The sequence below is a fragment of the Leuresthes tenuis genome, unplaced genomic scaffold, assembly GCF_036924035.1.
Source record: "Leuresthes tenuis unplaced genomic scaffold, fLeuTen1.0.hap1 SCAF_16, whole genome shotgun sequence".
Lineage (NCBI taxonomy): Eukaryota > Metazoa > Chordata > Actinopteri > Atheriniformes > Atherinopsidae > Leuresthes > Leuresthes tenuis.
The window spans coordinates 1,729,041-1,753,183 of NW_027325370.1; the positions used below are offsets into that span (position 1 = coordinate 1,729,041).

The following is a 24,143-nucleotide window of genomic DNA, read 5'->3' on the forward strand; positions in this document are numbered from 1 at the left end:
CCCCCTAACAAACTGATGTGATTTATCACAAAAATGGGCTGAAACATGTCCAGGGAACCCGTTTCCTGTCAGGTCCGGATGCTTCCTCGTCTTAAAGATCAGAAATGAAACCTTCAGGCGTGTTTTCACAGATTGAGAGCCTCAGCGTCTCCTCGTCAGATCGCAGCCATCAGCTCGTCTGCTTTTAGAGGACGAGGAAACGGACACAACGACACTAATTACAGCCCGACGGGGGGAAATAACAGCGTTTGTCAGTCTGTCCTCCAAACTGCCCCGAGGACGAATCAATTAAGAGCTTTCTCTCAAACATCAAGTCCTGCACTGATCAACAGCGCCGTGAAACTCTGAGTATTTCTAATACTCAGCGGTGACAGTAACTGGAGAATCCCCACTGGTATATCTATCCATCTATCTTAGATATTGCAGCTGATTTCTTGAATAACAGAGTTTTATCGGGTGATTTATTTGGACCTGACACCGGTGATATGCTCTGTTCTGACGCCTCCTCTGTGCATCAGATTAGCTCAGAGCTCTATTTGGGGCTCATATCCTCTGCCACTAATTACCTGGAATTCATTGGGTGTCGCGGCGCCGCTTCACCCTGATTACTGCCTGTCAGGCTCAGGGAAGGTAACAGAGCCCATGAAAGACCTTCAGAGTGTGGCTTATGCTGCTCCTTTACACCAGAGGAAGGGGTTTAAACAGGTTTTTAAATGCAGGTACATCCACTAAAACACATTTTACTCATCCTCAGAGCTCTAAAGGCTACAACTTAATGAATCTCCCATCTCCCAACTATGAATCTACAGCAGGGGTCAAACTCAAATACACAGAGGGCCAAAATTTTTAATTGAACAAAGCATGGTTGAACAAATTAACCTTTTAATATGGAACCCAACAAGTTTTGATTTAACAACGAATACTGAACAAGGCTTAACTTTAAAGTCCAGGGGTGCGAAATTGAGCTGCTAATAATAATAACAATAATAATAATAAAAACATATCAATGGCATATTAAATCAAATTTAAATAAAAAATAAATGCCTCCTTTCTGTTTGCAGCTTTCTGATTTATGTCAAAATTAGCTTCTTACACAGGCTAATAAATGTGAAAATAAAATAACATAAACCTCTTTTCATCTCCTTTACTTTCTGGCTCCTTTGAGCTGTGTCCAGGTCCTTATATTTGTCCTGGTGTTTCGTTTCATAGTGTCGTCTAATATTATATCCTTAGTTACTCCTTAGTTACTCCATAGTTACTCCATAGTTACTCCTTAGTTACTCCTTAGTTACTTCTTAGTTACTTCTTAGTTACTCCTTAGTTACTCCTAGTTACTCCTTAGTTACTCCTTAGTTACTCCTAGTTACTCCTTAGTTAGTCCTTAGTTAGTCCTTAGTTAGTCCTTAGTTAGTCCTTAGTTAGTCCTTAGTTACTCCTAGTTACTCCTTAGTTACTCCTTAGTTACTCCTTAGTTACTCCTTAGTTACTCCATAGTTACTCCATAGTTACTCCTTAGTTACTTCTTAGTTACTCCTTAGTTACTCCTAGTTACTCCTTAGTTACTCCTTAGTTACTCCTTAGTTACTCCTAGTTACTCCTAGTTACTCCTTAGTTAGTCCTTAGTTACTCCTTAGTTACTCCTTAGTTACTCCTTAGTTACTCCTAGTTACTCCTTAGTTAGTCCTTAGTTAGTCCTTAGTTAGTCCTTAGTTAGTCCTTAGTTAGTCCTTAGTTAGTCCTTAGTTACTCCTTAGTTAGTCCTTAGTTACTCCTAGTTACTCCTAGTTACTCCTTAGTTACTCCTTAGTTACTCCTTAGTTACTCCTAGATACTCCTTAGTTACTCCTACTTACTCCTTAGTTACTCCTTAGTTACTCCTAGTTACTCCTTAGTTACTCCTAGTTACTCCTTAGTTACTCCTTAGTTAGTCCTTAGTTACTCCTTAGTTACTCCTTAGTTACCCCTTAGTTACTCCTTAGTTACTGACAGGTTAGCTCCACAAACAAGACAAACAGGTCTGTCTTTTACATAAACAGATATTCTGTCTCCCACCTGTCCAGAAAAGTTGTATTTTCTGCATTTCTTTTGGCCATTTTTTGGTAACAGTGACAGCTGTGGTTTGAGGTCGAAGTGTGGTCTGGGGGAGAGGCGGGGGGCACAAGAAGACCGCTAGCATAGATGCTACTGACACAGAGGAGGGGCGTATCTGCCTCTGTCCTAATTGACGCGCCAAAACAACAGCAAAGCATTATGGGATTTGTAGTATAAGCGGTGAATGCGGGGTTACAGCGCTGCCGCCGTATGATACTGGCGAGCCAGCTCTAATATTTATCTAAAATTGCCTCGCGGGCCAAATATGTTTATCTCTGAGTGAGCTGTCGGCCCACACAGCAGGACTGAGCGCGGCTGTCAGCTCACTCAGGTAAAATCAATCCATCTCAATTCCCATCAGCTGGATCCACTGAATGTTGATGAAACCCTTTCCAGCTGCCACATGTTCGCAGATGTTAGAGGTTTTTTCTTTTGACCGATGGACCAGTGGAGGCGGGGAAACGGTCAGTGTTTGAGCTGGAAGCAGAGAAACGACAGTGATGTGACCCTAACCTCTGACCCCGGAGGGTTGAACAGGAAGCCAAAGAGGCAGAAGCCGAGGGGAAGGCTGGCTGTTGGTGCCAGACGGCTGTTAGCTGTTAGCCATGTAAGCACAAGCATCCACCTGCTGTCTGGCAGAAAGATGCTGCTCTTTACTCTCCTGGTGTTCAGCTCTGGAACGGCAGCCATCTGAGACCAGCTTCATGTCGGGTTTGAGTCTGAACTCACAGCTTGTGTTTGTGGGAAAGATTCACACCTGCCTCTGAATCCCTCTGAGTAACTGACTGCATTTAGATTTACACCTAAATTAGGCACTAAGTTACACTAAGTTAGGCCTGTAGCCTCTAAATATAAAGTAACTGACTGCTGTAGCCTCTAAATATAAAGTAACTGACTCCTGTAGCCTCTAAATATAAAGTAACTGACTGCTGTAGCCTCTAAATATAAAGTAACTGACTCCTGTAGCCTCTAAATATAAAGTAACTGACTCCTGTAGCCTCTAAATATAAAGTAACTGACTCCTGTAGCCTCTAAATATAAAGTAACTGACTCCTGTAGCCTCTAAATATAAAGTAACTGACTGCTGTAGCCTCTAAATATAAAGCAACTGACTCCTGTAGCCTCTAAATATAAAGTACCTGACTGCTGTAGCCTCTAAATATAAAGTAACTGACTCCTGTAGCCTCTAAATATAAAGTAACTGACTCCTGTAGCCTCTAAATATAAAGTAACTGACTCCTGTAGCCTCTAAATATAAAGTAACTGACTCCTGTAGCCTCTAAATATAAAGTAACTGACTCCTGTAGCCTCTAAATATAAAGTAACTGACTCCTGTAGCCTCTAAATATAAAGTAACTGACTCCTGTAGCCTCTAAATATAAAGTAACTGACTGCTTTACATGTCAGAAACCACCGTGAAGCTCTGAGTTAACCAGACAGGCTTCTTTAGTACGGCCTCGACACACCAAACTGTATTTTGTTTGCATCATCAGGCTTTTTTCAGCCTCTTCCTGTCGTCTTTCACAGCCAACAGGCCCCTCCCGCCGCATATTTCCCACTGACCGAACCCTCAAAGCACACAAACTCCTCTGATGAAGCAAACCTGGCTTTGTTTGGGACTTTTACGTCTGGTTTCCTTTGCTGAAAGCCATAAATTAATCACCACCTCCTGCCCTGGAGACTCAGGTGGTGCGTCCTCGAAGCTGGAGACGCTTGATGTGTTTGTGTGCCGATGGTGGGAGGAGATCCAGCTGATTCCTGGAACTGGGTCGGCGTATGATAGCATCAGCTAAAAAAGTTGAATTGATAAGTTTGTGTTCATCTTCTGGACCTGAGAACTGCAGACTACAGCCACAGATGTGCCAAATCCATCAGAAGATGTGCATTTAACACATTTATTTAGCTTTAAGCGTCTCCAGTAGGGGGCACTGCAGCTACCTCCTGCAGTCCGTTAGTCCCTGATATAAACAGGGAGGAACATCTGAAGTAAACTTCTTTAGCTTCTCATCTTCATGTCTCTCCTGCATATTCATAAAAAGGCTTCAGACAGATGAAAAGAGCCTAAATTAGAAAGCGCGGCTGGTTTTTCAGATGTTCCGCTCAGCCTGAGGTAGACGGTGATCAAACTCACTGCGAGACGCGTCCTTCGAGGCCAGCTGTCAGAGTCGACAACAACAGAAACACGAGGATAAACCTGGAGCTTTGAGCCAACTTTAGCTCGTTTAAGTCTGAGCAGAGGAGGAGGAGGAGGAGTGGGAGAGTTTCCAGAGCTGCAGCCGACCGGCTCTGGCATCATTCGGCTGTGTGTGCGGCTCCCGCCGTCAGCCTCATTGGCAGCAGCGGGCCGAACTAATCGGTTAGCGGGTTAGCTGCAGCGACCTTTGGACCGGCGGCTCCAACAGACACATTAACAGAAGAAAAACAGCAGAAACAACTCCGCACAAATCTACCAGCTGTGTGAAAGCCTCTGGGAACGGCGGATGAAGCCAAGCGTAACCATGGATACGGATGAGAAACAAACAGGCTGAAGCCAACAGAGAAAGCTCTCCGATGTGCTTCATCAGCACTGTCTTTGTGAGCAGCAGCCGGGGGTGAAGGTTCAGGTGTTTAATGGAAAGAGGCCACAGTAAAAATGGGAGTTACCTTGTGCTCCAGCTGAGGGTTTCACAGCGTTCGTCTCACAGTGGACCTGAAAACAAGAAGCACTCGTGTTAGATTCAACCGCTGGTTCCAGGTGTGAGAGTCCTGGCAGCGCCCCCTGGAGGCAGCCATGCTCACTGCTGCTGTTCATGAGAAACTTACAACTGTAACTGATCATCTGAAGCCTGTAAGGCTGCAAGTCTGTGTGCATTCAGCTGCCACCTGTGGGCAGGATAACAAGCCCCGCCCACCTCCACCTGAGCTCACATTTTAAAGAAGCTGCAACATAAGTCAGAGTCCAGACCTCAGCCTGACTGAGATGCTGTGGTGGGACCTTAAGAGAGCTGAGCTGAAAGCTGCTGGATCAGGGGTTCACTTAGTTTCACACTCACTGCTGCTGAAGCTGCTGGATCAGGGGTTCACTTAGTTTCTCACTCACTGCTGCTGAAGCTGCTGGATCAGGGGTTCACTTAGTTTTACTCACTGCTGCTGAAGCTGCTGGATCAGGGGTTCACTTAGTTTCTCACTCACTGCTGCTGAAGCTGCTGGATCAGGGGTTCACTTAGTTTTACACTCACTGCTGCTGAAGCTGCTGGATCAGGGGTTCACTTAGTTTCTCACTCACTGCTGCTGAAGCTGCTGGATCAGGGGTTCACTTAGTTTTACACACAGGAAACCATTACTGCAGCTGAAGCTGCTGGATCAGGGGTTCACTTAGTTTCTCTGCTGCTCTGTTTCATGCTGAGCATGCCTGACAGGCAGCATTTAGTCGTCAGACTCAGAGAACAAAACACTTTTAAAAGGTGATAAATCTGCAGCCCGAGGCGTCCAAACGTCTCAGGAACCAAAATAGACTCGCATCAGTGTTCTGAAATCATGTGACCGACCGCGGTTTCACTCCTGTTTCATTTCACTGTGCATCATCTTTTTCTGCCCAGCAGAGTCATCGTTAAACTTTTCATTCTTTGCTGCCTGAAACAAACGCTGAAGACGTTTGGACTAAAGCGCAGAAAGAAGCACCAACAGGACATTTCTCTGCTTAATCCGTCTCTTTCTGTTCAGTAAATCTGTGTTATTTAAACCAGTCAAACCCTCAGTTTTGTGCTGATTTAAAGCTGGAATCTGTTTAGATTTATTGATGCAACTCAAAGAAAGACAAAAGAACAGAAAATAAGATCATCTCATCCGGTTCCAGGGTTCAGGGTCAGTGATGGCAGCACAACATCTGGGTTTACCTCTGAGGATGCTGCACTCAGGGCCGCAAGAGTGGGCACAGCGCGCACTTTCTTCACAGAACACATGAAGAAACTGTGAGGACGGATACCAGCGAGCTTACTCTGTGGGGCTGACGCCCAGGACCCGTTTAAGCTAACAAAAGAGCCGTTTAAGCTAACAAATGAGCCGTTTAAGCTAACAAAAGAGCCGTTTAAGCTAACAAAAGAGCCGTTCAAGCTAACAAAAGAGCCGTTTAAGCTAACAAAAGAGCCGTTTAAGCTAACAAATGACCCGTTTAAGCTAACAAACGAGCCGTTTAAGCTAACAAATGAGCCGTTTAAGCTAACAAATGAGCCGTTTAAGCTAACAAACGAGCCGTTTAAGCTAACAAATGACCCGTTTAAGCTAACAAATGAGCCGTTTAAGCTAACAAATGAGCCGTTTAAGCTAACAAATGAGCCGTTTAAGCTAACAAATGAGCCGTTTAACCTAACAAATGAGCCGTTTAACCTAACAAACGACCCGTTTAACCTAACAAACGAGCCTCATCATCTCAGAAAGCAGGATCAGTGTGCAGGACACTGGTTTCATGGAGACAAGCCTGACCCGGGAGGCGGTGGCACTGGGAAAGGGTTTAATCGGCTCAATTTAATGGGTGTACAACCATTTTAATAAAAACACATACTGACCCAACTGTGTCTGTTTCCACATAGGTGGAACAATAACTCAGGGTGGGTTATGACAGGCCCAGGTTTCAGAATAACTGATATTCAAGCGTCACGCTCAGTGTCTCACAGTGGAATTAAAGCCCAGATCGTGGCACAGCTTCGGTGCTGTCCCTCCTCATCACTGCAGGGCTGGTTCAGGCTGTCAGAGATCCAGACCTCAGAAGATAACAGTCCTGATCCCTGTCGGGTGCCCGAACCACTGCTGCTACTCTGCTGTTATTCCACAGAGCGGCGGCCATTTTCTTTGCTTTTTCTGTAATCATGAAGAAACTGTTACCTGCAGCCCAAACCGGATTCAGACGCTCAGTCTTTCGGTTTGGCCAGAAGCTGTTAGCCACAATAGCATGAGCTCAGCGCACACACACACACACACACACACATGCACGCACACACACACACAGCCACCGACACCATGGTAACAACTGCTGCCGCTCATCCTCCACCTGAGACGGTCTGTGGGTTGTAATTACTGCAGAGAGCCACTCTGTGTTTCCCTAAAGGCCTGCATGTCTGCAACAACATCTGAGGCACACTCACAACCCCAAACTGCAGAGCTGTGCGCACACACGTGCACGCACACGTGCACACACACGCACACACACACAGGTGGAGTTATGCAGCGGTAAATCAACATGGTGACAGGAAGTTGGCGAAGCAGACAGGAAATGGAGAATCTCTCTGGACGTTTCTTTTTTCTTCTTCTTCAAAGACGGCGTGCACGAGCACGTGCACGATCTGACGGAGGAGTAACTAATAAAAACATCTGTGCTGCCTGTGAAGGGAACGTCCTCTGGTTTATTTCCATTAATGCAGGCTGACTTTGCTCTCCACAGCTCGGGCTGCTTCCTCTTTCTGCCTCCATCTTAAAACCTCCTTCCACTCGATTTGGTTCCTCAGACTGAAACAACCTGAGAACGTCAGCTCAGGGTTTACTGCTCCATGCATCTGTTACTTCAGGGTTGGACTGTAATTCTTTATCCAAAACCCTGCAGCCGGAGTTCTGCTGAGATCTAACAGCAGAGATCATGTTTCTCCAGTTTTAGCTTCTCTTCATTGGCTCCCTGTTAGATTCAGAATAGATTTTAAGATTCTTCTCCTCACATATAAAGCTCTTAATGACCGAGCTCCATCATATCTTAAAGATCTCACAGTTGGATATTTCCCCAACAGAGCACTTTGCTCTCAGGCTGCAGGTTTCCTTGTGGTTCCCAGAGTTTCTAAAAGCAGAATGGGAGGCAGAGCCTTCAGTTATCAGGCCCCTAAAAGCAGAACGGGAGGCAGAGCCTTCAGTTATCAGGCCCCTAAAAGCAGAACGGGAGGCAGAGCCTTCAGTTATCAGGCCCCTCTCTGTGGAACCAGCTGCCAGTTTGGCTTCAGGAAGCAGACACCCTCTCTACCTTTAAGATCAGGCTGAAACTTTCCTTTCTGATAAAGCTTATAGTTAGGGATGGCTCAGGTGAGCCTGAAACATCCCATAGTTCTTCTGCTATAGGCCCAGCCTGCTGGGGGAGCTCCCATGATGCACCTCTCCTCCCTCCATGTACAGATGACATCATTGCTGTCATTAACTTGTGTTTCTCTCTCTCAGCAGGTATCTCTGGCCTGGTGTTACGCTGCTTGTTGTCCCCTCTTTCCTGTCCTCTCAGCCCCCAGCTGGTCCAGGCAGATGGACCCTTCCTGGTTCTGGTTCTGATGGAGGTTTCTTCCTGTTAAAAGGGAGTTTTTTCTCTCCACAGTCGCCTCGTGCAGCTCAGGATCAGAGAGAAGTTTCAGTGAAATCTGCTGGTTTCCTTAGCTAGGAAACTTTTTTTTAGTTCTGCTGCTATAGGCCCAGCCTGCTGGGGGAGCTCCCATGATGCACCTCTCCTCCCTCCATGACATCATTGCTGTCATTAACTTGTTTCTCTCTCAGCAGGTATAATTTCATTCATTAAATCTGACTGTATTAGAATGAATCGACTTGAATTGGACTGTATCTGTGAGATGGCGCTTTATGAATAAAAGTGAATTGAAACTCCAGCTCTTTTTCTGTGGCTCTGACAGCTCATTAAATTTAATTGTTAAAGCTCTGGGATGAGTTTTGCCTCCGTTTGTGTTCAAAAAGCAACCACATTCCTCCAAACTGAGGAGTCTGGACTGAGATTCAACCCCTGCCTTCAGGACTGAAACCCTCGCTGTTCGAGTGCAGCCAACAGGCTCCCAGGATTTATTTCCAGCTCTTCCTCTCTGCTTCAGTCTCTGAGCAGCAGCAAAGGAGAGCCGCGGGGAAGATTGAGTTTGTCCTCCACAGAGGAGGGAACATTTGTCTTCTTTATCTATTTATCTGCCTTCTCCTTACAAACAGCTGAAGGCTGTTTGCGAGCTGCGGTCATCAGTTAGACTCTCCTCCTCCTCTCTCCTCTAACCTATCCTCCACCTCCGCCTGGTACTGACCCGTCAGCCCACAGCAGATCTGCATCCCTCAGGCTGGATTCTGCACCAGAAGCAGCTGTTTCCATCCAGCTGCTGCGTCTCACTACAAGCTGCCTCTGTTCAGCGTTCGCTTTGCAGTCTGACCTCTGTCACAGAACCTGGAGCAGAACCAGAACCTGAACCAGAACCAGAACCAGAACCTGGAGCAGAACCTGAACTAGAACCTGAACTAGAACCTGGAGCAGAACCTGGAGCAGAACCTGAACTAGAACCTGGAGCAGAACCTGGAGCAGAACCTGAACCTGAACCAGAACCTGGAGCAGAACCTGGAGCAGAACCTGGAGCAGAACCTGGAGCAGAACCTGAACTAGAACCTGGAGCAGAACCTGAAGCAGAACCTGGAGCAGAACCAGAACCAGAATCAGAACCAGAACCTGGAGCAGAACCTGGAGCAGAACCTGAACTAGAACCTGGAGCAGAACCTGAAGCAGAACCTGGAGCAGAACCTGAACCTGGAGCAGAACCAGAACCTGAAGCAGAACCTGAACCAGAACCTGAACCAGAACCTTGAGCAGAACCTGAAGCAGAACCTGAAGCAGAACCTTGAGCAGAACCTGGAGCAGAACCTGGAGCAGATTCTGAACCAGAACCTGAACCTGAAGCAGAACCTGGAGCAGAACCTGAAGCAGAACCTGAAGCAGAACCTGGAGCGGAACCTGAAGCAGAACCTGGAGCAGAACCTGGAGCAGAACTTGAACCTAAACCTGGAGCAGAACCTGGAGCAGAACCTGGAGCAGAACCTGAAGCAGAACCTGGAGCAGAACCTGAACCTAAACCTGGAGCAGAACCTGGAGCAGAACCTGGAGCGGAACCTGAAGCAGAACCTGGAGCAGAACCTGAACCTAAACCTGGAGCAGAACCTGGAGCAGAACCTGGAGCGGAACCTGAAGCAGAACCTGGAGCAGAACCTGGAGCGGAACCTGAACCTAAACCTGGAGCAGAACCTGGAGCAGAACCTGGAGCAGAACTTGAACCTAAACCTGGAGCAGAACCTGGAGCAGAACCTGGAGCGGAACCTGAAGCAGAACCTGGAGCAGAACCTGGAGCAGAACTTGAACCTAAACCTGGAGCAGAACCTGGAGCAGAACCTGGAGCGGAACCTGAAGCAGAACCTGGAGCAGAACCTGGAGCAGAACTTGAACCTAAACCTGGAGCAGAACCTGGAGCAGAACCTGGAGCGGAACCTGAAGCAGAACCTGGAGCAGAACCTGAACCTAAACCTGGAGCAGAACCTGGAGCGGAACCTGAAGCAGAACCTGAACCTGGAGCAGAACCTGGAGCAGAACTGAACGCATGCTGCACAGAATGGAGCAAAACCTCGACTCGGTTAAACCTGCAGTGCCTCGGTTCGGCCGTATGATGCGCAGTGAAAGGAATCTGATCATAACTAAGTCACTTTGTTCAGCTTTTCTGATGACAAGCTTCCAACAAAGCGTTGAGATTTCACTCATACAGGCGGACAAGTGATGGTGCAATAAATGCTTTACTGATGGGCTCAGGGAGAAGAGATGTTGGTTTGCACTGAGGTGTTCATGGAAGCCAGCTGGAGGTCCGCTGGATGGAATATACGACGTCCTGATGAGACATTTATTCATCTGATCCATATGAAGGTCCATTACTAAACTACGTCTGATCCATATGAAGGTCCATTACTAAACTAAGTCTGATCCATATGAAGGTCCATTACTAAACTACATCTGATCCATATGAAGGTCCATTACTAAACTACATCTGATCCATATGAAGGTCCATTACTAAACTACGTCTGATCCATATGAAGGTCCATTACTAAACTACGTCTGATCCATATGAAGGTCCATTACTAAACTACATCTGATCCATATGAAGGTCCATTACTAAACTACATCTGATCCATATGAAGGTCCATTACTAAACTACATCTGATCCATATGAAGGTCCATTACTAAACTACATCTGATCCATATGAAGGTCCATTACTAAACTACATCTGATCCATGTGAAGGTCCATTACTAAACTACATCTGATCCATATGAAGGTCCATTACTAAACTACATCTGATCCATATGAAGGTCCATTACTAAACTACATCTGATCCATATGAAGGTCCATTACTAAACTACATCTGATCCATATGAAGGTCCATTACTAAACTACATCTGATCCATATGAAGGTCCATTACTAAACTACATCTGATCCATATGAAGGTCCATTACTAAACTACATCTGATCCATGTGAAGGTCCATTACTAAACTACATCTGATCCATATGAAGGTCCATTACTAAACTACATCTGATCCATATGAAGGTCCATTACTAAACTACGTCTGATCCATATGAAGGTCCATTACTAAACTACGTCTGATCCATATGAAGGTCCATTACTAAACTGTGTCTGATCCATATGAAGGTCCATTACTAAACTACATCTGATCCATATGAAGGTCCATTACTAAACTACATCTGATCCATATGAAGGTCCATTACTAAACTACATCTGATCCATATGAAGGTCCATTACTAAACTACATCTGATCCATATGAAGGTCCATTACTAAACTACATCTGATCCATATGAAGGTCCATTACTAAACTACATCTGATCCATATTAAGATCCATTACTAAACTACGTCTGATCCATATGAAGGTCCATTACTAAACTACATCTGATCCATATGAAGGTCCATTACTAAACTACATCTGATCCATATGAAGGTCCTTTACTAAACTACGTCTGATCCATATGAAGGTCCTTTACTAAACTACGTCTGATCCATATGAAGGTCCTTTACTAAACTACGTCTGATCCATATGAAGGTCCATTACTAAACTACGTCTGATCCATATGAAGGTCCATTACTAAACTACGTCTGATCCATATGAAAGTCCATTACTAAACTACATCTGATCCATATGAAGGTCCTTTACTAAACTACATCTGATCCATATGAAGGTCCATTACTAAACTACATCTGATCCATATGAAGGTCCATTACTAAACTACGTCTGATCCATATGAAGGTCCATTACTAAACTACATCTGATCCATATGAAGGTCCATTACTAAACTACATCTGATCCATATTAAAGTCCTTTACTAAACTACATCTGATCCATATGAAGGTCCATTACTAAACTACGTCTGATCCATATGAAGGTCCATTACTAAACTACATCTGATCCATATGAAGGTCCATTACTAAACTACGTCTGATCCATATGAAGGTCCATTACTAAACTACATCTGATCCATATGAAGGTCCTTTACTAAACTACGTCTGATCCATATGAAGGTCCATTACTAAACTACATCTGATCCATATGAAGGTCCATTACTAAACTACGTCTAATCCATATGAAGGTCCATTACTAAACTACATCTGATCCATATGAAGGTCCATTACTAAACTACATCTGATCCATATGAAGGTCCTTTACTAAACTACGTCTGATCCATATGAAGGTCCATTACTAAACTACATCTGATCCATATGAAGGTCCTTTACTAAACTACGTCTGATCCATATGAAGGTCCATTACTAAACTACATCTGATCCATATGAAGGTCCATTACTAAACTACATCTGATCCATATGAAGGTCCATTACTAAACTGTGTCAGATCCATATGAAGGTCCATTACTAAACTACATCTGATCCATATGAAGGTCCATTACTAAACTACATCTGATCCATATGAAGGTCCTTTACTAAACTACATCTGATCCATATGAAGGTCCATTACTAAACTACATCTGATCCATATGAAGGTCCTTTACTAAACTGTGTCAGATCCATATGAAGGTCCTTTACTAAACTACATCTGATCCATATGAAGGTCCATTACTAAACTACATCTGATCCATATGAAGGTCCTTTACTAAACTGTGTCAGATCCATATGAAGATCCATTACTAAACTACATCTGATCCATATGAAGGTCCTTTACTAAACTACATCTGATCCATATGAAGGTCCATTACTAAACTACGTCTGATCCATATGAAGGTCCATTACTAAACTACATCTGATCCATATGAAGGTCCTTTACTAAACTACGTCTGATCCATATGAAGGTCCATTACTAAACTACATCTGATCCATATGAAGGTCCATTACTAAACTACATCTGATCCATATGAAGGTCCTTTACTAAACTACATCTGATCCATATGAAGGTCCATTACTAAACTACATCTGATCCATATGAAGGTCCATTACTAAACTACATCTGATCCATATGAAGGTCCATTACTAAACTACATCTGATCCATATGAAGGTCCATTACTAAACTACATCTGATCCATATGAAGGTCCATTACTAAACTACATCTGATCCATATGAAGGTCCATTACTAAACTACATCTGATCCATATGAAGGTCCATTACTAAACTACATCTGATCCATATTAAGATCCATTACTAAACTACGTCTGATCCATATGAAGGTCCATTACTAAACTACATCTGATCCATATGAAGGTCCATTACTAAACTACATCTGATCCATATGAAGGTCCTTTACTAAACTACGTCTGATCCATATGAAGGTCCTTTACTAAACTACGTCTGATCCATATGAAGGTCCTTTACTAAACTACGTCTGATCCATATGAAGGTCCATTACTAAACTACGTCTGATCCATATGAAGGTCCATTACTAAACTACGTCTGATCCATATGAAAGTCCATTACTAAACTACATCTGATCCATATGAAGGTCCTTTACTAAACTACATCTGATCCATATGAAGGTCCATTACTAAACTACATCTGATCCATATGAAGGTCCATTACTAAACTACGTCTGATCCATATGAAGGTCCATTACTAAACTACATCTGATCCATATGAAGGTCCATTACTAAACTACATCTGATCCATATTAAAGTCCTTTACTAAACTACATCTGATCCATATGAAGGTCCATTACTAAACTACGTCTGATCCATATGAAGGTCCATTACTAAACTACATCTGATCCATATGAAGGTCCATTACTAAACTACGTCTGATCCATATGAAGGTCCATTACTAAACTACATCTGATCCATATGAAGGTCCTTTACTAAACTACGTCTGATCCATATGAAGGTCCATTACTAAACTACATCTGATCCATATGAAGGTCCATTACTAAACTACGTCTAATCCATATGAAGGTCCATTACTAAACTACATCTGATCCATATGAAGGTCCTTTACTAAACTACGTCTGATCCATATGAAGGTCCATTACTAAACTACATCTGATCCATATGAAGGTCCTTTACTAAACTACGTCTGATCCATATGAAGGTCCATTACTAAACTACATCTGATCCATATGAAGGTCCTTTACTAAACTACGTCTGATCCATATGAAGGTCCATTACTAAACTACATCTGATCCATATGAAGGTCCATTACTAAACTGTGTCAGATCCATATGAAGGTCCATTACTAAACTACATCTGATCCATATGAAGGTCCATTACTAAACTACATCTGATCCATATGAAGGTCCATTACTAAACTACGTCTGATCCATATGAAGGTCCATTACTAAACTACATCTGATCCATATGAAGGTCCTTTACTAAACTACATCTGATCCATATGAAGGTCCATTACTAAACTACATCTGATCCATATGAAGGTCCTTTACTAAACTGTGTCAGATCCATATGAAGGTCCTTTACTAAACTACATCTGATCCATATGAAGGTCCATTACTAAACTACATCTGATCCATATGAAGGTCCTTTACTAAACTGTGTCAGATCCATATGAAGATCCATTACTAAACTACATCTGATCCATATGAAGGTCCTTTACTAAACTACATCTGATCCATATGAAGGTCCATTACTAAACTACGTCTGATCCATATGAAGGTCCATTACTAAACTACATCTGATCCATATGAAGGTCCTTTACTAAACTACGTCTGATCCATATGAAGGTCCATTACTAAACTACATCTGATCCATATGAAGGTCCATTACTAAACTACATCTGATCCATATGAAGGTCCTTTACTAAACTACATCTGATCCATATGAAGGTCCATTACTAAACTACATCTGATCCATATGAAGGTCCATTACTAAACTACATCTGATCCATATGAAGGTCCATTACTAAACTACATCTGATCCATATGAAGGTCCATTACTAAACTACGTCTGATCCATATGAAGGTCCATTACTAAACTACGTCTGATCCATATTAAGGACATTTGATGATCAACAATCTTTTCTTTTTACACATTTAGCTTCAACTTGTGAGCAGTTGGCAGCAGAAAAGGAAACAGCCATTTTTTCTCAAGGTTCTGCAGAATCGAGTTCTCCTCTTTGCCTTTTTTAGCTCAAAATGACTGAATAAAAACAGTTTAATAAGTTGTGGAAAATACAGAGTATAGAAGGTAGCTTTGAGCCATTTTCCTCCATCATAACATCCCTCCATCCATCCTGGTGATGTCATCGTGGGTTAATTCATTAAGAGCTTCACAGAGAGACACAGGTCGGCCTAAGCATGAGCTCCACTCCTGCATTTGTCTTTCCATCCCTCTCTCCTTCCCTCTGGGCAGTACATCCATCCTTCCCACTCAGAGACAGAAATAGACGGATGCAAAGCTCTGCTGGGAGATGACCGCTGGAAACACACTTTTACTGTATACACACACAGCATCCTCCTATAGATCCACACTCTGCAGATGAAGCACTGCAGCTGACAGCAGGTTTGATGCATGAGCTCACGCTTTTATATTTATTTGTGCTCAGAGCTTCGTGTTTATGAGAGGCTGTAACCTCGGTGAAGGCAGGATTTATTGCAGCGCCGTTGTATCGGAGTGCATCAGTGTATCGTGGAGTTATTCAGTGACAGCTGACATCTGGAAAGCTTCAGAGACGGCTCCTGGTTGCACACCTAAAACCTGGAGGTCACATGACCGCTAATGTGGACGTGGTTTAAAGAGATAATCTGGATGAAACACCTTAACTGCATTTGTGAAACAAACTAAAACGAGTGTTCCACACATTTTTTACATCTAATTATCTTTATATACTCTTTAATCTAATAGCAACATTTATTTCTTGGATGTTTGATCATTTTCTGATCTGTTGAAGATGTTTCAAATAGCAGGTGTCTCTGGCCTGGTGTTACGCTGCTTGTTGTCCCCTCTTTCCTGTCCTCTCAGCCCCAGCTGGTCCAGGCAGATGAACCCTTCCTGGTTCTGGTTCTGATGGAGGTTTCTTCCTGGTTCTGGTTCTGATGGAGGTTTCTTCCTGTTAAAAGGGAGTTTTTTCTCTCCACAGTCGCCTCATGCAGCTCAGGACGGGGACTGGATCAGAAAGTTTCAGGGCAATCTGTTGGTTTCCTTAGCTAGGAAACCTTTTTTAGTTCTGCTATAGGCCCGGCCTGCTGGGGGAGCTCCCATGATGCACCTCTCCTCCCTCCATGTACAGATGACATCATTGCTGTCATTAACTTGTGTTTCTCTCTCTCAGCAGGTATCTCTGGCCTGGTGTTACGCTGCTTGTTGTCCCCTCTTTCCTGTCCTCTCAGCCCCAGCTGGTCCAGGCAGATGGACCCTTCCTGGTTCTGGTTCTGATGGAGGTTTCTTCCTGGTTCTGGTTCTGATGGAGGTTTCTTCCTGTTAAAAGGGAGTTTTTTCTCTCCACAGTCGCCTCGTGCAGCTCAGGACGGGGACTGGATCAGAAAGTTTCAGGGCAATCTGTTGGTTTCCTTAGCTAGGAAACTTTTTTTAGTTCTGCTACAGGCCCAGCCTGCTGGGGGAGCTCCCATGATGCACCTCTCCTCCCTCTGACATCATTGCTGTCATTAACTTGTGTTTCTCTCTCTCAGCAGGTGTCTCTGGCCTGGTGTTACGCTGCTTGTTGTCCCCTCTTTCCTGTCCTCTCAGCCCCAGCTGGTCCAGGCAGATGGACCCTTCCTGGTTCTGGTTCTGATTAGATTGGCTTTGTATGAGTTGGACTCATTTGGAACAATTCGATAATCCAACGCTGACTTTACACAGTTAAAGCTGAAGTTTTAACCTGAACTTAGTCACGGCTTCACAGATAAACTAATCTTCACATGATTTAACTGAGCAGACAGAACTTATCCTATAATTCTGCCTGACAGTGAACCCAATTCACCTGCTGAAGCCTCGGACCACATCATCGATGGCCATAAACCCAAAGCCTCTTCCGGGCAAAAGCAGATGTATGAAAAACCTCCACGATGCATCACACTGACAACAGAGGCCAGTGGGAGTGAAGCAGCATATCTGAGTTATGTTTGATGGATGAAGCAGCTACAGCGCTGACAGACTCCATCCCTGATGTCCCTGTGACCCGTTTCCACTAAAAGGACTTAGTTTAATATATTTCTGTGTGACTTTCTTTCAATAATTTGATCCGACACAGGAAAGAGGAGGAGAATGAAAGACTTCAAAAGGAAATTTGAACCAGGGATTATTATTATTATCAAACCAAACAGTTAAATCAATTCGATGTAGACTTAACATTTGATGCTGACAGAAAACAGAAAGAAAACAGAAAGAAAACAGACAAAAAACAGACAAAAAATAGACAGAAAACAGACAGAAAGCAGACAGAAAACAGACAAAAAACAGAAAGAAAACAGACAAAAAACAGACAAAAAATAGACAGAAAACAGACAGAAAGCAGACAGAAAACAGACAAAAAACAGAAAGAAAACAGAAAGAAAACAGAAAGAAAACAGACAAAAAAGACAGAAAGCAGACAAAAAACAGACAGAAAACAGACAAAAAACAGACAAAAACAGACAGAAAACAGACAAAAAACAGAAAGAAAAGAGCAGAAAAGCATCCCAGAAAACAGACAGAAAACAGACAAAAAACAGAAAGAAAAGAGCAGAAAAGCATCCCAGAAAACAGACAGAAAACAGACAGAAAACAGACAAAAAACAGACAAAAACAGACAAAAAACAGAAAGAAAAGAGCAGAAAAGCATCCCAGAAAACAGACAAAAAACAGACAGAAAACAGACAGAAAAGAGAAAAAAAAACAGACAGAAAAGAGACAAAACAGACAGAAAGCAGAAAACAGACAGAAAACAGACAGTTTGACTCAGTTTCCTGCACAGACTCAGTTTGACTCAGTTTGACTCAGTTTGAGTCCTTCTCAGCATCATAACGGATGCATCGCTACATTCAAATGTTCGACCTCATGTATCCGGCAACAAACACCCATCAGGCAGTAAAAATGAGCCGATTACTCCAGTTGAACTCTGTCTTCATTCCCTTTTCACTTTGCTCTCATTCACTAATGATTTGGATTAGCAGTAAAAACCCATAATTAGGCTTAAAAACACACCCATTCAGGGTTTAAACAGTTTGCTGTTCACAGATCGGCTTTCCCAGCGGACCATGTGGACGCCGCCTTACGTAAAACGGCTCAGGGACACGTTTCCATCTCAATAGGATTATGACACCAACACTTTGGTGCTTTCAGGGCAGCATTTCATTACATTAACTGAGCAGCGTCAAACAAATCGACTGAAAGTGAGGAACACTGTCAGATTCTGTCAGATACCAGAACCTCCTGAAGGAGATATTTTATTAGCAAACAGCAGCAGCTCCCATGTTTGGGAATTAGTGGAGCCTGTTTTCTGTGAAATAATCTCTACGCTGCATGTGACCAGGCGGCGCCGAGGAGACGAGCTGCTCCAGAAGAAGGTTGGACTGAGTGTTTCCTGTCTCCATGTTTCCATGCTGATCGCCTCACAGATCACCCTCAGATCGACCAGTCAGTTAATCAATAAAGCTGCCAATCAATCAAGCTGCTGTTAGCATAACGCAGGTGGAAAAACACGTGGGTGCGTCCGCATGAAGCCTCCTGGGCTTTCAGTGTCCTCCCCTCCCTGCCTGTGAGTCTGCCTGTGATCAGAAACACATGTGAGAAACACACCACACACGTGCACACGCACGTGCACGAGTTCACACACATTTCATCGACTTACTTTCACTTCCTGGAGATCTCACGAACACCGCCTATGACTACAACTCACCCAACAAGTCCCGATAATGTGTGAACACACTCAGGTCCCCACAACACCAGCAATACCTTTAAAAACACCCACGTGCACGCACACACGTGCACGCCCGGAGGAATGTGGAGGAGTTCAGGTCAACTGGAGCTGAACCACAAATCAGCTGCAGGGAAACAAACTGTTCTGAGAGGAGAGTTCAGGCTGAACGCCTGATCCGCTCAGATGGAAGTTTCCCACGAACACGGCGCTGCGACGCCCACACTGCTGGCGTTTAACGGGAAGTTCGACGGGCGAGAGCGCGGCCGAGGCTCAGCGGCAGAGGTTCTGGCAGTTTGGGCCCCTGAGAAAAAGCCTGAACCTCACCGGCACCTATAGGGACCGGATAGTGTAGCGGTTTGATTGCCACCTTTCGTTTTGGGAGATCTGGGTTCACCACTTCATCCACACGCCCCCCTGAAGCACAGTTTATTCACTCCGTGCTCTGTGACAGTCGGCTAACTTCACACAGAGTTTGCTCTTTCAGTTTGCAAATCCCCTGCATGAAAGGTTCTGTCTCCAGTAGGGTTCCTTAGACCCCTTTACCCTACCTGCCTACCTGTAAGTCACTTTGGATAAAAGCGTCTGCTAAATGCATAAACATAAACACGTGGGCTACATGTTAGCCATTGTTGTAGCTTCTCTGGCTAACACGTGACTTATTGTGCACATGGTTACAGCCTCCATCTTGGGCCCTTACCATCACATGATCATGGTCGCCATTTTGTTTTATAGTTCCCTCTTCTCCCACACACACAGATGGTCTGTCGTTTATTGCTTGTTTAGTTTTTGGATAGCATGGTAGCTTAGAGGACAATGGTGTTAACTGATGAAATTACCGCTGATTTAAAGGGGAACGCCGGTATTTTTAAACCTGGACCTTATTTCTGGCATGGTATGAATGAATGAACATGTGCTATAGCTCTGTTAGCTCATAGCTCTGTTAGCTCATAGCTGCTGTTAGCTCATAGCTCTGTTAGCTCATAGCTGCTGTTATGTGGCTACTTGCAGCTATAGGAGAGCTAACGGAGGGATTTCTACACAGGCACTCTACTGGGACCACTTCATCCACACGCCCCCCTGCAGCACAGTTTATTCACTCCGTGCTCTGTGACAGTCGGCTAACTTCACACAGAGTTTGCTCTTTCAGTTTGCAAATCCCCTGCATGAAAGGTTCTGTTTTCCCCTAAACCTACCTGCCCACCTGTAAGTCGCTTCGGATAAAACCTTCTGCTAAATGCATAAACTTAAACATATGCTGACCCCTCTTCCCAAAGAGCGGAGATGTTTCAGTACAAGCGTGAGCTGCAGGGTTTTCTTTGTTTGCGTCCTGCATCATTAATCAGGAATGTGAGAGCGTGGAGCTCCGGTTACCGGGTCAGAACCGTAGCACCGAGTCACAGCTCTCACTCTGACTCGTCGGCATCTTTTACTCGATTATTTTCATTCTGCAGCAGAAGGCTGAACACAACAGCTCTGTTACGTATCGGTTCTACGAAGCAACTGCTAGATCTTATCCTCTGACTCTGGGTTTGGTTCCGAGTGCACACATCTGTCCCAGCTGTTCCTGCCGGTGTTCCTCCTGCTAAAGCAGCTGCAGAGCGAGGCTCACCTGGAGTGTGTGGCGTCGGCTGCTCGGTCCTGCAGAGACAGACAGAGAGAGAGCGCACGGTCAGCAGGTGCACAGGTGAAGGTGGAATCAGAGCCACATTTTCAGTAAAATCACACAACATTCATTCATACGTGGAGCGGCTGTTTTCTGCCTAACCCTAAAACCCGTCTGAAGACGTTCTGACATCATGGAGACACCGGCCAATCAGCTGTGAGGACACTGGGAGGTGTAAGAGGTTTATTTCTATCTGCTGACATGGTTTTCCAGCTTCCCTTTCGCCCAAAAATCCCTTGGTTAGGTTTAGGACGACATGATTTAGTTGAAAGAAGAAAGTTTCACAGTGTTTATCTGGACCGAGGCAGAGGAAGAACTTCAGCTGTAAGACTGGAGCACAGAGCAGGAAACTTTATCTGATCAGAGTCTGTTTGGAGCAGCGCAGCACGGCGCTCACACCTCTGGAAGCTGAACACGAAGCAGGAAACGCCCCTCAGAGCTAAAGTAGCAACGCCAAGCAAAGAGCTCAGGTTTCACTTTACCAAAAACCCTCCAAATACCCAACAGCGCCGGTCCAAAGTCCCACAGAGGAGCAGAATCCACCTGTGCGTGACTCACATGAACTGATGCTGCGGCGAAAGGCCACGCCTGACGCTACCTGACGCTACCTGACGCCGCCTGAGGCCGCCTGAGGCCGCCTGAGGCCGCCTGACGCTACCTGACGCTACCTGACGCCGACAGGCCCACGCCTGACGCCGCCTGACGCCGCCTGACGCCACCTGACGCCGCCTGACGCCGACAGGCCCACGCCTGACGCCGCCTGACGCCGCCTGGCGCCACCTGACGCCACCTGACGCCGACAGGCCCACGCCTGACGCCGCCTGACGCCGCCTGACGCCACCTGACGCTACCTGACGCTACCTGACGCCGACAGGCCCACGCCTGACGCCGCCTGACGCCGCCTGGCGCCACCTGACGCCACCTGACGCCGACAGGCCCACGCCTGACGCCGCCTGACGCCACCTGACGCTACCTGACGCTACCTGACGCCGACAGGCCCACGCCTGACGCCACCTGACGCTACCTGACGCTACCTGACGCCGACAGGCCCACGCCTGACGCCACCTGACGCCGCCTGACGCCACCTGACGCTACCTGACGCTACCTGACGCCGACAGGCCCACGCCTGACGCCGCCTGACGCCGCCTGGCGCCACCTGACGCCACCTGACGCCGACAGGCCCACGCCTGACGCCGCCTGGCGCCGCCTGACGCCGCCTGACCACAGCTCCAGAACTGTTTCAGGCAGAGAAAGGCGTAGATGACAGGTTTTAATGAAACAGCGGCAGCTTCGGATGGCAGACAGCGTCTCAGTCGACCTGCACGACCCGGCTTCACTTCCAATAAAACCGCCGGCGTGCAAAATGCAGCGAACACACACACACACACACACACACAGCCTGGTCAGGGATTCTCCTCACGTCCAACTCAAATCCCTCGAGTGAGAAGCAGCGAGGAGACGATGAGGAGGAGGAGGTGAGCGAAGGCACATTTACCATCTGTAATCAAAAGAACTCCATGTTGGACTGAATCCCCGCTCACACACACACACACACACACACCAGCTCACACACACACACACACACAGACACACACACACACACCAACACACACACACAGACACACACACACACACACACACACACACACACCAACACACACACACACACCAACACACACACACACACACCAACACACACACACACCAGCTCACACACACTCTTTTCTTTCTACCGCTTCAATTTCCTCCCTTCTGTTGCAAAGCATGAGCTGCATACTGATGGTGGGATTAGACACACACACACACACACACACACTCACACTCACACACACACACACACACACACACACACACACACACACACACACACACACACACACACACACACACACACACACACACACACACACACACACACACACACACACACACAATCAACTGAGAAGTAATGACTTTCTGCCTTCTCTCTCAGCTGCGAGCTGCCAGTTCCCACCGGCTTTCTGCCTGTGAGGACGAAACAGAAAGAGCAAAAGACACGAGGCGATACTCCTCCTCCAATTAGCCGGGCTGCTGCTCTGTTTGTGGCTCGCTGTGTTTGAGTTTCAGCTGGATAATAAGACCACACAGCGGAGGTCAAAGCCCCGAGCCTGATGTCTGGTTACGCCCGCTGGTCCACCGCGGTTCCACTTAAAGACCAGAGAGAAACACATTTCTGCTGGAGTCGGGGTTTAGAAGCAGTTTGTGGAAGCAGAATCCGACGATCAAAAGCAAATATAATTAAATAAAGATCCAACAGAATGTTTTAACTGTGACTGAAACAAACAGCAGCACAGTTCCTGCTGTTAGACACGCTGTGTTTGGTTTATTTGCAAGAAAGAAAAACACCACAAACAGACATTTAAAACACTCCCAAACTGGGGAAACATTCAGGCTGAGGTCTGGACTCTGACTGGACCATTGCAACACCTTGATTCTTCTCTTTTTCCCACATTCTGCTGTAGATCTGCTGCTGTGTTTGGGATCTTTGTCCTGTTGATGAGCCAGTTTCAGCCCAGCTTTAGCTGTGGGACAGATGGCCTCACATTTGACTCTAGAATACTTTGGTATCCAGAGGAATTTTTCTGCTTTAAGAGATCTGGAAAAAAACAGGAAGAGACGCCCATATATGGAAAAGCTGGTCCAGGCACTCTGATGTCAAAATGTTCAGAGGAAGTTGCACATGTTTGCAAATCGTTGCATTTTCTCCAGGTGCTTTCAGGAAATGTTTGGAGATTGTCTTTAGTTATATTAAAGTGAAAGAAAAGCTTTGTTGGAGCTCAGTTCGCTGCCAACAAAGCTTCTTCACACCCTGATCTGAGCAGAAAAACAGAATCAGTTCCTCTTAAAGATATCACAGCGAGCAAAGCAGCGGTCGAACGTCTGTAGAAAGGTGCTGAAATGCTCCTTAAAGGAGGAGGCAGGGAGTCCTGAGTTAACCAGGAGGAGGAGTTAAGCAGCCCTGCATCGAACAGCTGAGGAGGCACCGAGACCTTCTCCAGTTTCTGCCTCGTATCGATGGATGCTGCTCTGACGCCGGCACACAGAGGGAGGCGCCAGCAGGGGGGGGGGGGGGGGAGGAGGAGGAGGAGGTGATGGTGGGGGGGGGGGGGGAGGAGGAGGTGATGGTGGTGGGGGGGGGGGGGGGGGTGATGGGGGAGGAGGAGGTCACTTTTTGTGGGTAAAAATCCTCCAATACTCATTTCATGCTTCAGTGAAAAGCTCCGAACCAAGTTTCTCCTCATCATCTTCCTG

The 24,143-nt window shown here is 45.5% G+C and overlaps 1 protein-coding gene across 2 annotated transcripts in view; it reads right to left on the reverse strand.

The window, feature by feature from the left end:
• LOC140271758 (extracellular sulfatase Sulf-2-like) overlaps positions 1–24,143 on the reverse strand; it is a 121,441-nt gene that overhangs the window by 63,308 nt on the left and 33,990 nt on the right. For both annotated transcript variants that reach the window (XM_072367054.1, XM_072367055.1), the window contains exons 2-3: positions 20,799–20,827; positions 4,735–4,780 (exon numbers count right to left, since the gene is read on the reverse strand). The gene's annotated coding sequence lies outside the window, so the exon portion shown is untranslated. The remainder of the gene's footprint in view (positions 1–4,734; positions 4,781–20,798; positions 20,828–24,143) is intronic.